We start from the raw sequence: 13,490 nt of genomic DNA, 5'->3' as shown, positions 1-13,490 counted from the left end.
TTCCTATTGGAAATCAAAGCTCTGAGATAATAAATAACCTGTCCAGGATCATGTAACTGGTAAGTGTCAGAGTTTGGATTCAAACCCAGCTCTTAATTAAAGCCAATGCCAATAACTATGATAGTATATTTACAGCCACAATTTGCTATAATCTGCCTCCTCAAAGCAGAAGAGGGTAGCTTGCTAGCATGGCAGTTTTTCAGGGATTTCTACCCAGAGACATCCACACCCAAGAGCACAGAAAGAGCTTACTTCTTTCTCTCTAGCATTTGAAATCCACAGAAATAAAAATGCAAAGTCTGTGATAACTTGGAAAAGAGAACCATACTTCATTTATAAAGGCAATGAGATATTTAGTAAATGTTTTTCTCTTTTTTTCTTGCTTCTTACTGTCAGACTAAAGCCTCCAGACCCCTAGACCTTGGGTACTATTATATGTCATTGTGTGATTGAAAAAGATCTGTTACTAAATAATGGCAGTATTAAAAACATGAAACACTGAGATGCCCTTGATGTAACAGTGGACAAAAAAAAAAAAAAAAATCAAATACCAAAGGTCCCACTAAAAAGAGAGAGAGAAATTTCCAACTCTTAAAGACACTGAAGTTACGAATTTGATTTGAAGCCCAAGTTTTGATATTTGCTCATTCACTCAGCAGATAAGTTTATTGAGTGAGTATGTGGCTCTGGAAATAATATCCTAGAGGAGAAAGACAAAGACCCTACTAACAAGAATATAACGTCTTGGTGAATCATATCTTCATTTCCTTGAGTAGGCATATTTAGAAAGAAATTCTTGTTTGTTTGTTTGTTTGTTTTTTTACGCCAAGACCGTAAGAGAACGTCTTTGAAAGATAGATAAATCAGTCATACAAAATGTACTGAATTCGGTGTATGACTGGGGAGCTGTATAACAACAGTAATGTTATGTAAAATAATTGGCATGAAAGTGATGCTGTGAGTTAGGGTTTCCTACAGCAGAGGTGTTAATGCACCCAGGCTCATTAAAGGGTTGTGTCAAAGACTGTTGGGTTGCAGCTTCTTTTCACTCGCTTTGTGTCTTATTCAGGCTCCCTTCCCCAGTTATTTTCCATAGCTTTAAAGTGTTCCCTATTATTTTGACCAAATGTGCCCTCTGATGGAAAGGACGTGATACTTTCAGCAGAATTACTTAATTAGGTTTAAGTAAGCAGTCTGGGCCAAGTAGGGTAGGTTTGCTTTCTAGCCATAAAAATGTGCCTGCCATGCATGCTGTGTTCCCAAGGAGTGAAACAGTGATTGATGTGATGATAAAACGATGAAGGGAGGGATAAAGCCTGAGAGATAAAAGTCTCAAAAGGGAAATAAAAGAGGGAAGCAGCTGCCCCCATCTTAACTGAAGCATAAATTTCAGGAACAGGATCTGAGGTTTAATTTCAAGCACATATTGGGGGAGAGAGTGTGTGTGTGTGAGAGAGTGTGTGTGTGTACTCTTGTATGTGATGAAAGCCATGTAAGTTAAGTTATTTTCATCCTTTTATGAAGAGTTCTCATACCATTTTTAAAGCAGGAAAAATTGCAAAGTTAGAGGTTTATGGATTATTACCGAGAGGCGTTCATTTAGTCAGCATTTGAGACTAACAGAATCAATGAAGGGCAGGAACTTAGGCACTTGTGATACAGCAGACTTGAAACCATAAGTTTCTGCACTTAGGGAGCTCAATGGTTTCAGTTTATCTCTTTTCTCTGCACATACTTTCACAGCTTGTTCCCCTACCCTCTATCAGAATTCTTTTCTTATAGATTACATTATACATTACTTTCATATTTTTATCCAAGATAGCCATGCATGCAAAACACTACAGTCCAGCTCCAAACTCTTCTTGGAGTTTGTCCCACCTCTTTTTGCATTCACTCCTGTCCTCCAGTATCCAACTTCCATTCTCCAAGCATAACATTTATTTTTACACCATGGTGACTTTGCCATATTTGCCCCTAGAATGCCTTCATACACATTTCCTATCAATTAAAATTCTCCTCACTTTTCGACTGTGCGGCTGAAGTATCTCTTAAGCCTCGAAGACCTTTTAATATTCCTACCAGTTTTAACAATCCTTCATTTCAGTGTCTAGAGAATTTTGCTTGAAATGCACCATTAAACTTTTTAGTTCATTTTGCCTGGAGTGAGCCGTTTAGTGTCTGCTTTACTTTGTGTGAACTATTTGAGGACAGGGCTGGGAGGATCACTGATTTGTTTCTGGCCACATACTGTTTTACATGTGATTGAGGTTCAAACGGCTTCCAGGCAGCTCAGACTGTAAAGAATCTTCCTGCAATGCAGGAGACCTGGGTTCAATCCCTGGGCTGGGCTGATCCCCTGGAGAAGGGAATGGCTACCCACTCCAGTATTCTTGCCTGGAGAATTCCATGGACAGAGGAGCCTGGTGGGCTCCAGTCCATGGGGTTAAAAAGATTTAGACATGACTGAGTGCCTAACACTTTCACTTGACATTTAAAACATGCTTGGAGAGTAAGTAAACTTGTAGCAAAAAATATTTAACATTCATATGAGGCTTTTCATGATGGAAACAGCTGCCGCCCTGAATTCTTAAAATTTTATTTTCAGAAGAACTCAGAATAAGAATGGTGGCATAGGTAAGAATGTCCACGCTCTCTGCAGAGGGTAAGGACACACTAGTCCTAGTCCTACACAGGTCGGACTTAAATATTTTCCATGAACCACCTTGGAGACTATAAATTCCATTACAGGGGGCACGCTACTATCAGAAGTGCTTTGCAAAATCTGACCTTTTACAGCCTGTCTTTATAGCTTCATATTGCCTTTCTGTACAAGCATTCAGTAACGTAACATTGAGATTAGGTAAACTTTTACTTTAAAAACGCTTTAAGAAAGAATAATTTCTTTTAGGCTAAGGAAAAGTGCAAATTTTTAAGATTTTTTTTTTACAAACTTCCGAGAACAGAATTCACAAGTCTTGACATTCTTTTAACTTTATGGAGAAGCTGACATGCATCACCATTAAAAAAAAAAAAAAAATTCAACTGTCATTCTTACAACAGAGAATGAAAACAAATTTCAAACTAATATAAGTATAAATCCATAATGTAAACAATTTCCGTTCATTTTAAAAGAGTCAACCTTTAACTGGGAAAATATTTGAATTCACTGTCAAATCTTTTATGTCCAGAGGGCCCTTCCAAAGTTTTCATTTTTATATAGAACAGTTGAATTTATTATCTCTGTGTATCCTAATCAACAGGACTCACTTTAAATGACCCTGTAAGAGAAGTTATATTTCTTTATGATTCTTAGATCAAAAGTATTGCTGTACAATTTTTGCTATATATTGATGACTTATTTCAAAAAATATCCTAAATAATAAAAACACTTGTCTCACAAACAGGAAGAGCTCTTTCTTTAATAATTACATTAACACATGATTATTGACTGTAAAAATAGATTTAATTGTATCCCTCCCCTTTGTGTCTTTCTTCTAAGTCTGATGTTTTAACATTCAACCCAGTTTTAATGAAGATATTGAAATAAACATAATTAGGATCAAATTTACTTTGGACTAATCAGCTTAAGAATATGGAAGCCTATCATGAAGTGTTCTCGCTGTCATTTTTTGCTAGATAACAATGCAATGAAGCATGGAACTAGCTGAGGTTTATCCCACAAAGGCATCCTGCTTGTTGATGCCTCTTTTATTTACAGGCTTGCAGAACTCTTCCAAATATGGCTAACCCAATTTGCCACAAAACAGGACAAATAGTGACCCACTAACCCAGTTCATCAAATAAGGATTTGTGCCATGAGTTTGGTGATCTATACTATTTCTAACAAATGCAAAAGCCATGACTAATTTGAATCTCAGGCTCTCAGGATCATCTTATAGACAAATAAGTTACTATGAGATTGAGAAGACATATGTATTAAACTTTAGAAAATCAATTATTTTCAAGCAGTATCAAAGTTCTTATATCCAGATAATGATCTTAGCCTATAATTTATTAACTGAGTTCCATTTGCTTTATTTTCAGAAAACAAACCAAAAAAAGCTGTATTTTTAAAAAACAAACAAACAAAAACCACCAACTTAAAGAGCTCAAGTTTTCTAAATGATTAAATTTTACATATATTTTCTGTTTCGATAATTGAACTTAAAGGAAATATTGATTTGGGATTCATAAAATTTTGATGTAAGAACTCTGATAGTCTTAAAATCAGAAGATAGGAATAATGTAGTTGCCCCAAGTAATTGTTACTAACAAATTTTAATTATATTATAGAGGAAGAAGAGAGTTAAAGAGAAAGATAAGATCTGATAATTGAAAAGAGGTTCCAGAATGAAACAGACAAAAAGTCGCAGAGAGTGCTTGAATATGTGTTACCTTTTAAATTCCAGAAGCCACAATGGACTAGGTCATTATGCTACCATATCAAATAATACTTAGATGAACAGAATTTAGCATGATAAATACTTTCAAAAAATAAAAGGCAAAATAATGGTATACCTTCTAAATTGGAATAACTTTGAAGCATATATGTAAGATCATATGCTATGAACTGCAACACTTTCCCTACTTAACCTTCAAAGAGTACAACTGCTTATTCCATTATAGTTCAGAGTAGTTCCCTAAAGAGGAAACTGCCTTAGCTTGCAATTTGGGGCTATTGCATTAAACTATCATCCACAGTATCTTGTGTCTGCTTTACGTGTATCTTAAAATAACTCCTCCCCTCCTCTTGAGAAAAAGGAACTCAATCATTACTATATCCATTCTCCTGAATTCAAGGGAGCACCATTCTTCAACAACCTGTTGAGAGGACTTAGAAAGCAAACAGAGAAGTTATACATTATTCAATACACCTTGGCAGCTCTCTAAAGCCCTTAGAAGTGCCTAAACAAATGATAAATGATCAGATGACTCCCTCAAATCTTACCTGGTTTACTCTTTTTAAAAATCCAACCCTTGCTGTCTACCATGCAAAGCTCTTGACCACTGGGTGAAATCCAAACTGGGTAGTAGATCATGATAATTCCAACACATCATGGGCAGCAGCATCTCTCAGAATCCCACATGTCATCTCCTTGAAACAAACCTGCAACAAACAAGGCATTTTTTTTTCATTCTAACTGAAAGATAGGAAACCATGTCCTTGGTCCAGGAGGCATCACTACTTGATCAATAAGGGAATCATAAAGGAGTGCATGAGGAGCAATAAATGCCTCTCAAGATGCTGATAAACATTAAAGCCAATAGGCTGACATTTATGTGCTACAGAAGGTGTTTTGGCAGAGTGCATGTTCCTCTTCATGTTATTAATAGATCTATTTAAGCTGTCAGTGTAAATAAATATTATTGATATTAAAACTCACACACTTTATAGTGCATACCCCTTCTTCTTCATGTAGGTGACCACTTGGAGTACTCAAAAGCATTTTTATGACTCTATTCATAATATTCTCAGGGTAACTGGTAATGAGGTTCAACAGAAAAAAACCCATCAGCAGCTAGAAGAAAATCCACATAATGACCTAGATCAAGGACAGTTACATCTGTGAGTTCTGACATTCCACTTCAATATTCCCAACTTAGAAATTAAAACATGTCTGTATGATAGCATATGAGGAACACCTCTGATGAACATATATAAGGGGCTTCAAATTCAGCAGCCTCCATGATCCAAATCAAGATACAGACCACACCAGACAGTCACCAACACAAACGTGCGGTAGCCAGAGTCTGTATACAAAGGAAAGACCGGAAACCAGGAAAATAATTAGATAACTAATATCGGGGCAATCTACCACACATTTAATGCTTAGACTATTTATACTCATATGAGTAAATATGGTATTTAATTTTCATAAGCATGTTTAGCTTCCATTCAAGGAGATAAAACTCCATGTGTAATCAACACCTCCTGATTGTACGCTTGCACGGATACCTGCCACACAAATAACTGTTCAATAGAAATTCAGAAGGATTCTAATGGATAGATTCCTTTAGTGGTCTTCCCAGGGTAGGCTTTAAGAATGACTAGATATTTTTTTTAGCTACCACAACCTTATTTAGCTATGCATATACAAAAAAACATTTATTATTATTATTTTTTCTAAGTGGTGCAGCAGAAATGGTTGAGAGGTTGTTCTAAGCCAGTAAGGGGCCTCATGTGAATGGTTATGTGTGGCAGATTCATGAACACAGGTGCAAAGGCTGGCTTTAACAAGCCACGGAATGATATATCCTCATGGATTTGTGAATAGAACTTCAACTACTATTCCCAGAAGTCCATGTGGAAACTTCACTAGAAGACACAGAGTGAGATACCCTATATTCGTGCCATTTAAGCAAGAATGGTAATATAGCAAGGGGCTGAAGTCAAATGCATACATCAGAATAAAATGCAACACTTCAAAGTAAGCCCTTAAAAATCAAGACATGTGTACCTGGACACTAAGTGACCACTGTGCAATTCAAAATTCAAGTGTTGTGTTGATGCTATTCATGTCAAACATAAATACCCATATACCCAGATACACACACATACGCATAACAGTTGAAATTGCCAAAGCTATTGATCCAAGTTCTGGTATTCATGAAGCTAAAATTTTAGTTAACTTCTGGACACAAATGTTCCTATTCATTCTCTAAATTATTTTACTTTTCTTCTTAGAGGATACTCTAAGAGTTATCAAATCAAGTCTTTTATAAAACAGATCCATTTCCATGAGTAGTAATCCTTTCCTGTCTCTTGGGGGACAAGCAGGGTATTAGAAGAAGTCATATACAGGTAGGCTAAATGTCAGGCAAGTGGAAATTAAACATAATCTTCAAGCTACCAAACTGACTTTGAAGTGAGGGATCTTTGAAAGCTAGTTGGTTTGGAAGGACCCACCTGTGACCTAATGTGATTCCTAAAACTTCAGTTCTACCACTTACTATATAAGAGTGAAACTAAGTAAACCAGCATACCTATTTGCTTTCTAAAATGGCTTTATTTCACCACACATAAATGATGTTATTGATCTCTTCTTTGAATGGATAGGTTTTCTGTGTATATTTTAAGTAATGAATGAAAAGATTTTCTACTGACCATTGAACTCTAATTCATTCATTAACCCACTTATTCATTCCACAGATTTTAACTGAGCACTTCAATTGTGCCACCTAAGGGGTTAGGTACCCAAATACACAATGAAAACACACTTATTCTTCCCATTAAAAATGTACTATTTATTCTATTCTGATTTGCTGACATATACTGGTACCCAGAAAAGGCAGCAACATTAGACTACATTAAAATAATTGGTTTTATTTTATATCCCAGCCACCATATGATCAGACAAAGGGGTTATTAAGTTTGCCAGTGAGCAAACCATTATAGACCAAGGGCTACAGCACAAAACGACTGACTTATCCAGTCAACTTGTATTCAGATTGTACCGGATGTGATGGTTCTGTGTCTCTTTCAAGCCCACTAACTGAGTGAGTCATGATGATTCAAAAAATCCAACCAACTAGGTTCTGACAGTACATTGACATTTCTGGCATCCAACACAAGTCAGTGCCTCCCACATGTATGTATTAGGCTTCGCAGTACAATCTTATGTGGCCTATGTCACAAGTCAACAGATTTTGGTGCAGGTACTGTTATACAACAAATTGCTTTACATAGTTTCTGTATTATTTTTCCATTTATTTTTCTCAAAGAGGATATATAACATTAAATGCATGTATTTTCCTTAAAGAGAAGTTCACGAGATGATCAAAGGAAACACTAATTCCACAACATTGGTTTGAATTTTAAAGACCAATTTTTAGAGAGAAAAAAAAAACAACAACTTTTCACTTCCCTCCCTTCAGATATGATACTGAATAGGAATATGGAAACAAAAGACACAGATTATACTTCTAAAAATACTCTTTAGAAGTTAAGGAAAACAATAAAGACATTTTTTCTTAATAAAATCAATATGGCTTCCAAATGGTTCCATTTTCTTCTATCTTCTTTTATTTTTTGGATCTCTGCTTATACTGAAACTAGTCTGAAAACAAGCCTTTTAAAAATAAATGTTATTCTTATTTTTGAGAGATTTGTATTCTTTAAAAATAATTTTGAATGAGAACATTATATCATATGTAATTTATACCTCAATAATATTGACTTACAATTTTTGATCATGTTCAAAGAGGTTCTAGATAGGGGCATGAGGTACAGAACCTATTGATAAAATACTATTGTATGTGAATCTAAAATAAAACAAGTCTGCAATAAATTTTTTATAAAGTAGAAGAAATTCAACCTTCACAGACCCTACTTTCTTGTTTCTTGGTCTGGCCTTAAGTGATCTGTAATTGAATTTTGTCTTCTTTGTCTTTCTTTATGTATACTACGACTGTCCTTTTAGTTTATCTTACTGCTTGGAAGAAAGCTTTCCCAAGGATCCCTCTAGCACTGAGGCACATATTTCATAAGACATTGATTTGTACTTGTTGATATGACGCTTTTTATACTTTATCTCAGGGATGCACTTCATGATCCCCACGGGCACGCTGCAAAGCCCTCTGGTTGCCAACAAAACCGTAGGAAGGCTCAGCATTCTATGAGCTCAGTGCATTTGTTATATGACTGGTGCATTTTGCAGGCCTTGCATCTAAGTTACTCATTTTCCTGCATAAACCTCAAGAATGCAAACATCCAGAATGGAGGAATAGGAAGGTTATCAGTGATTAAAGTTATGAAGCTTTTGGCCTTACATATTTCAAATCTGTACCCTTTGATCAGTGATATTGGAAAAGGAAAGATGCCACTATGTTTTAAGTAACAGATTTATTGCTTCTAGCTTCTTTTCTTTTTCTTCGTTTAGTCAAATGTAAACATTATAGATTATTTCCCAGCAGGCAGGGGTGGGTGATTAACAAAAATCACTGTTAACTGCTATCTGCTTTATATATAGTTTCTCATTTAATTGTCTCAAAAGCCATGTGAAGTAAGTATTACAATAATGTCCTATTTATGGTGGTGAAAATAAAGATAAGGGATTTTAAATGATTGCCCCAGGGCATTGAGCTTTTGAAAAAGAGAGGTGGGTGTGCAGTTAATTGATAGTGTGGTATTGCCAGTTTTAAATTCTTATAAACTGAATTTGAGAGATTTGCTCAATCTACTGATGAAAATCTGAGTTTCTGGGAAATGAGGTGACATCTCAGAGATCATAAGATCATAGCAGGTCTGGATGAACACCCAAACTCATGATGTCCCTGTCTTTCTAATACACCACTCTCTTAGCCAGCTTTCTACACATGGTGTCTAAACAACTTTATAGATCTCCAATTCACTTGTTTTTAAAGAACCATGTTTGGGGGTAGGTTTTATTTTAGAAAGAAGATGCCAAAGCCAACAAACAAAATAACAGGATTTCTGAGTACTCAGTTTTAAAGAAGCTTAATTTTCTGAAAGCAACAAATGATATTGTTCTCTCTCTCTCGAGCCAATTTGTTTCCCAGTGAAAAAAAAAAATATAGACACCAGGAGAAGAGTGTGTTGACGGATTGTGACAAAGTGTGTGATTAGACTGAACTATAAGTAGCAGAGTGGTGTTTTGCTGATGCCCATTTGGTATGTTTAGTTCCGTTATTAGTAATTGCATGCTTAAAATAATATTCTAAGATATCCAGTTAATGTTTTTATTTCAGAAGCCCAGCAGGCAGCCTCTTAAGTGACATAAAACAAAATCTAGGGTAATTCAATCTACATCTGAGAAACCAGTGCCTGATACTCAAATACAAACAATTCTTCGTGTCTGCTCAAAGACACCTAATTCTGAATTGATTATGACCTAGAAAATACCAATTAATATAGTCCACACTCTTCCTTGATTTTTTTTTAAAGGAGGGATTCTATTACACTCCCAAATTCTTCACAAATGAAACATGTCTCCAGTCTTTTTCATTCCTTTCCTGTTCCCACTTTTCTCCATTCCCTCCTTCCCCTCTTCTCCTCTTCCGTTCCTTCACTATCTTCTCTTCCTTTTTTTCTTCCATACTTCCTTCAATCCTCCCTTTGTTTCCTCCCTCTTTGTCTTTTCAGCTCAACAGAATTTTAAGAATCCATTAAGTTATATGTAATGTGCCAGGCTCTGAGGATAAGACAAGGACAGATTCAGTTCAAGAGGGAGGGGACATGTGTATACCTATGGCTGATTCATGTGATGTATGGCACTGGTCAATACAATACTGTGAAGCAATTTTCCTTCAATCAAAAGTAAATAAGATTGGAAAAATAAGTAAATTAATTTAAGTTAAAAAAAAAAAGAAAGCATAAAAAAAATAAAAGATTCAGGTACTGCCCAGGTATTGCCCATAGTCCACTAGGATGGACAGAGAACTAAGCTGATGCATTATGGAAGAGGGGCAGGGGTCGAGCCTGTATTAACTCTTCCAGAATATGTCAGCCTAGAGTAGAAAAACAGTGCATATCTTGACTCTAGTTGGCGTGGTCTGGTCAAGTGAGAACTTACAAACAAAACTGAATCATCACCCGAAAGTTCCCAAATACCTCACATTCTGAGTTTTCTGTAATTTCCTGGTGGCTCAGATGGTAAAGAGTCTGCCTGCAGTGTGAGAGATCCTAGTTTGATTCATGGGTCAGGAAGATCCCCTGGAGAAGGAAATGGCAACACACTCCAGTATTCTTGCCTGGAGAATCTCATGGACAGAGGAACCTGGCAGGCTATAGTCCCTGGTGTCACAAAGAGTCAGACAAGACTGAGCAACTAACGCATTGAGGTTTCTGTGGCTTAGGGAGGGATCCTATGGATACTCAGGACTCACAGTCAAATGTCTCAGGGTCAGTCACCTGACTCAAAGATGAACACAGCTTGGCTGACTACAACCAGAAGCCAAATGGACAGTCAATGGTGAAGTGAAGAAAGCAAGCTTAACCTAAGAGCATTATAAACATATTAAACACCACTTTTCCAGAGAGAATACTCTTTTAACAGGTTTTGGTCACTTGTCACCAGTTTAAGATACTGCTTTACAACTGTTGAAGAGTCACTGCCCATTGCTGTGTACATGTTGGTCCCATTTCCCCACCTACTGGCAAAATACATGGTAGGTAAAGACTTCTCAAGAAATCTTTCTAGTGGAGGAAAAAAGTCCTTTGTATTAGCTTGTCAAAACCATCAAAAACTGCATTTCATACTGTAGATTCTTGGGCACCACTCCAGAATGAAACTCCATTTTTGGAGTGAAATTGGAAATTCTGCAAATGACAGTTCCTTAGATTGCACAAAGATACATTAGTGTTTAAGAATCACTATTCTAGAACAAAGCCTGTTTTTGACATTTCTAAGTATGGTCCCACAAGTTTTAATTTATAACATCTATTTCTCTTTTACTTTCAAATAAATATATCTATTTTGGAAAAAATATTCTTCCTTGAATCAAATAAATTGAGAAATTTCCTTTAAAGGTCCACCCTTTTTCTTCAAATATTTAAAAAATGTATTTTAATGTTCAATATGTATGCAATCTTCATCACTCTTCTTATTTAATATAACTTTAATTTTTGGTAACTAAAAAGACTTCCTAAGGATAGAAAGAAACCATTATCGGCATTTGAAATCATTGTGGATAGTAGAGATTAGTCATAATAAGAAAGAAGGAATCAAGTTCTCTTTGGTATAAGGCAGCACTGTACCTACAATGGAAAATAAGAAATGAAGGGAAGATAGTTATCTCATGACAACTTCCCTTTCAAGGAGGAGAAGTTTATGTCTCTCTACATGACCACCCTCAATAACAGTCCACAGATGGCAGGAGTCTGACAGCAATTACTGATGGGATCACATTCACTTCCTGATGGGATGCACTCAGCATTTTTGAGATGCCATAGCTCCTTTCAGCGGAGTGATAGTGGTGGTTGTAGGGTATTTCAGGAGTCAGAGAGCATTTGAGAAAGAAGGGTTAAGAGAAGAACACATAATTGGCAGGTAACCACTGTGAATTAATGTGTTGTGGTGGATGTTTTACACACGTGTTCATTTAATCACTACAGCAAACCTAGGAGACAGATGTGATTATTCCTACTTGGTGACCGAGAAAACCTAGAATCACTGAGGATAAACAGCTTGCCTCGGGTCAAAAAGCCAAGAGGGAGAAGCAGAATTTAAACTTCTGACTTCTTAGTTGCATAGGCCATGTTTTTTTCTAATAGAATATATTACAAATTGTCCTATCAATTTGTTTTTACAATCAATTCAAGAATAAACCCAGGTAGACCATTTCTCTCTTTTATTAGTATTTCTAGACTTTTCCCTTTCTGAACACTTTCCCCAACCAATTTTCCCCAACATCAGGTATACACAGATAAAATACGAGAGAGATAATGCCATGTTTGTTTGTTTGTTTTTGGCTGCCCAGGAACCAATACATTCCTCTTCCAATTAGGTCCCTGATTTTTGTTAGGAAAGTAGGAAAGAGCTTGAATGTTGCATTATTATTGCATTCTGCATTATTAACATAAGGATAATCTTGAAGGGAAAGGAAAGCTTTCTTTCTATTGCTGCTGGGGAATGAGGGGAGCACAGATGTGACATAAACTTGGATGCTTAAGGAAATGATACATAAATAAATATATGACATATATACACATATTATATATATAGCTACAAATATATTATATATATGTGTGTGTGTGTGTGTATATATATATACATATGGCTCAGTGGTAAAGAATCTGTCTGCCAATGCAGGAGACACAGGAGATGAGGGCTGGATCCCTGGGTCAGGAAGATCCCTTGGAGAAGGAAATAGCAACTCACTCTAGCATTCTTGCCTGGAAAGTCTCATCAACAGAGGATCCTGGCAGGCTACAGTCCATGGGGTGACAAAGAATTAGACATGACTAAGCAATTGTACACACACATGTTTATATATATACATATAAAACAGTGTGTATAAATAATATATATGGTGAAGTCGCTCAGTCGTGTCCGACTCTTTGTGACCCCATGGACTGTAGCCCTACCAGGTTCTTCCGTCCTTGGGATTTTCCAGGCAAGAATACCAGAGGGGGCTGCCATTTCCTTCTCCAGGAGATCTTCCCAACCCAGGGATTAAACCTGGGTCTCCCACATCATAGGCAGACGCTTTACCATTTGAGCCACCAGGGAAGCCCCAAATAACATATATATTATATATATAGTGTGTATAAATAATATATATATTTATATAATATATATAAAAACAGTGACTAAAAGAGTACGTTTTCCTGCAATGTGACGCTGTTTATTTTTTCAGCTCCTGGCTTCCCTTCCACTTTCTTGTCCACATGCCTATTTTGTAAGGTCTGAATCTCCTTCTTCTAAGTTCATGTCAATGTTTAAGAGAGCCAGTGTTATTTCCCAATACTTGTAACTAAAACTCCTGACTGACACAGAATTTCGCTTTTTAAAATTGATAGAAAATCTACT

General features: G+C 36.2%; 1 long non-coding RNA gene across 1 annotated transcript in view; it reads right to left on the bottom strand.

Annotated features, from left to right (window-relative positions):
* Positions 1-4,975: 4,975 nt before the first annotated feature.
* LOC122686193 overlaps positions 4,976-13,490 on the bottom strand; it is a 397,014-nt gene continuing 388,499 nt past the window's right edge. The window contains exon 4 of the long non-coding RNA XR_006338647.1: positions 4,976-5,107. This is a non-coding gene — a long non-coding RNA (uncharacterized LOC122686193). The remainder of the gene's footprint in view (positions 5,108-13,490) is intronic.

Source organism: Cervus elaphus, chromosome 29 (assembly GCF_910594005.1).
Source record: "Cervus elaphus chromosome 29, mCerEla1.1, whole genome shotgun sequence".
Classification (NCBI taxonomy): domain Eukaryota; kingdom Metazoa; phylum Chordata; class Mammalia; order Artiodactyla; family Cervidae; genus Cervus; species Cervus elaphus.
The sequence above is the reverse complement of the archived record's forward strand: the minus strand, read 5'-3'. Positions and strand labels throughout refer to the sequence as shown.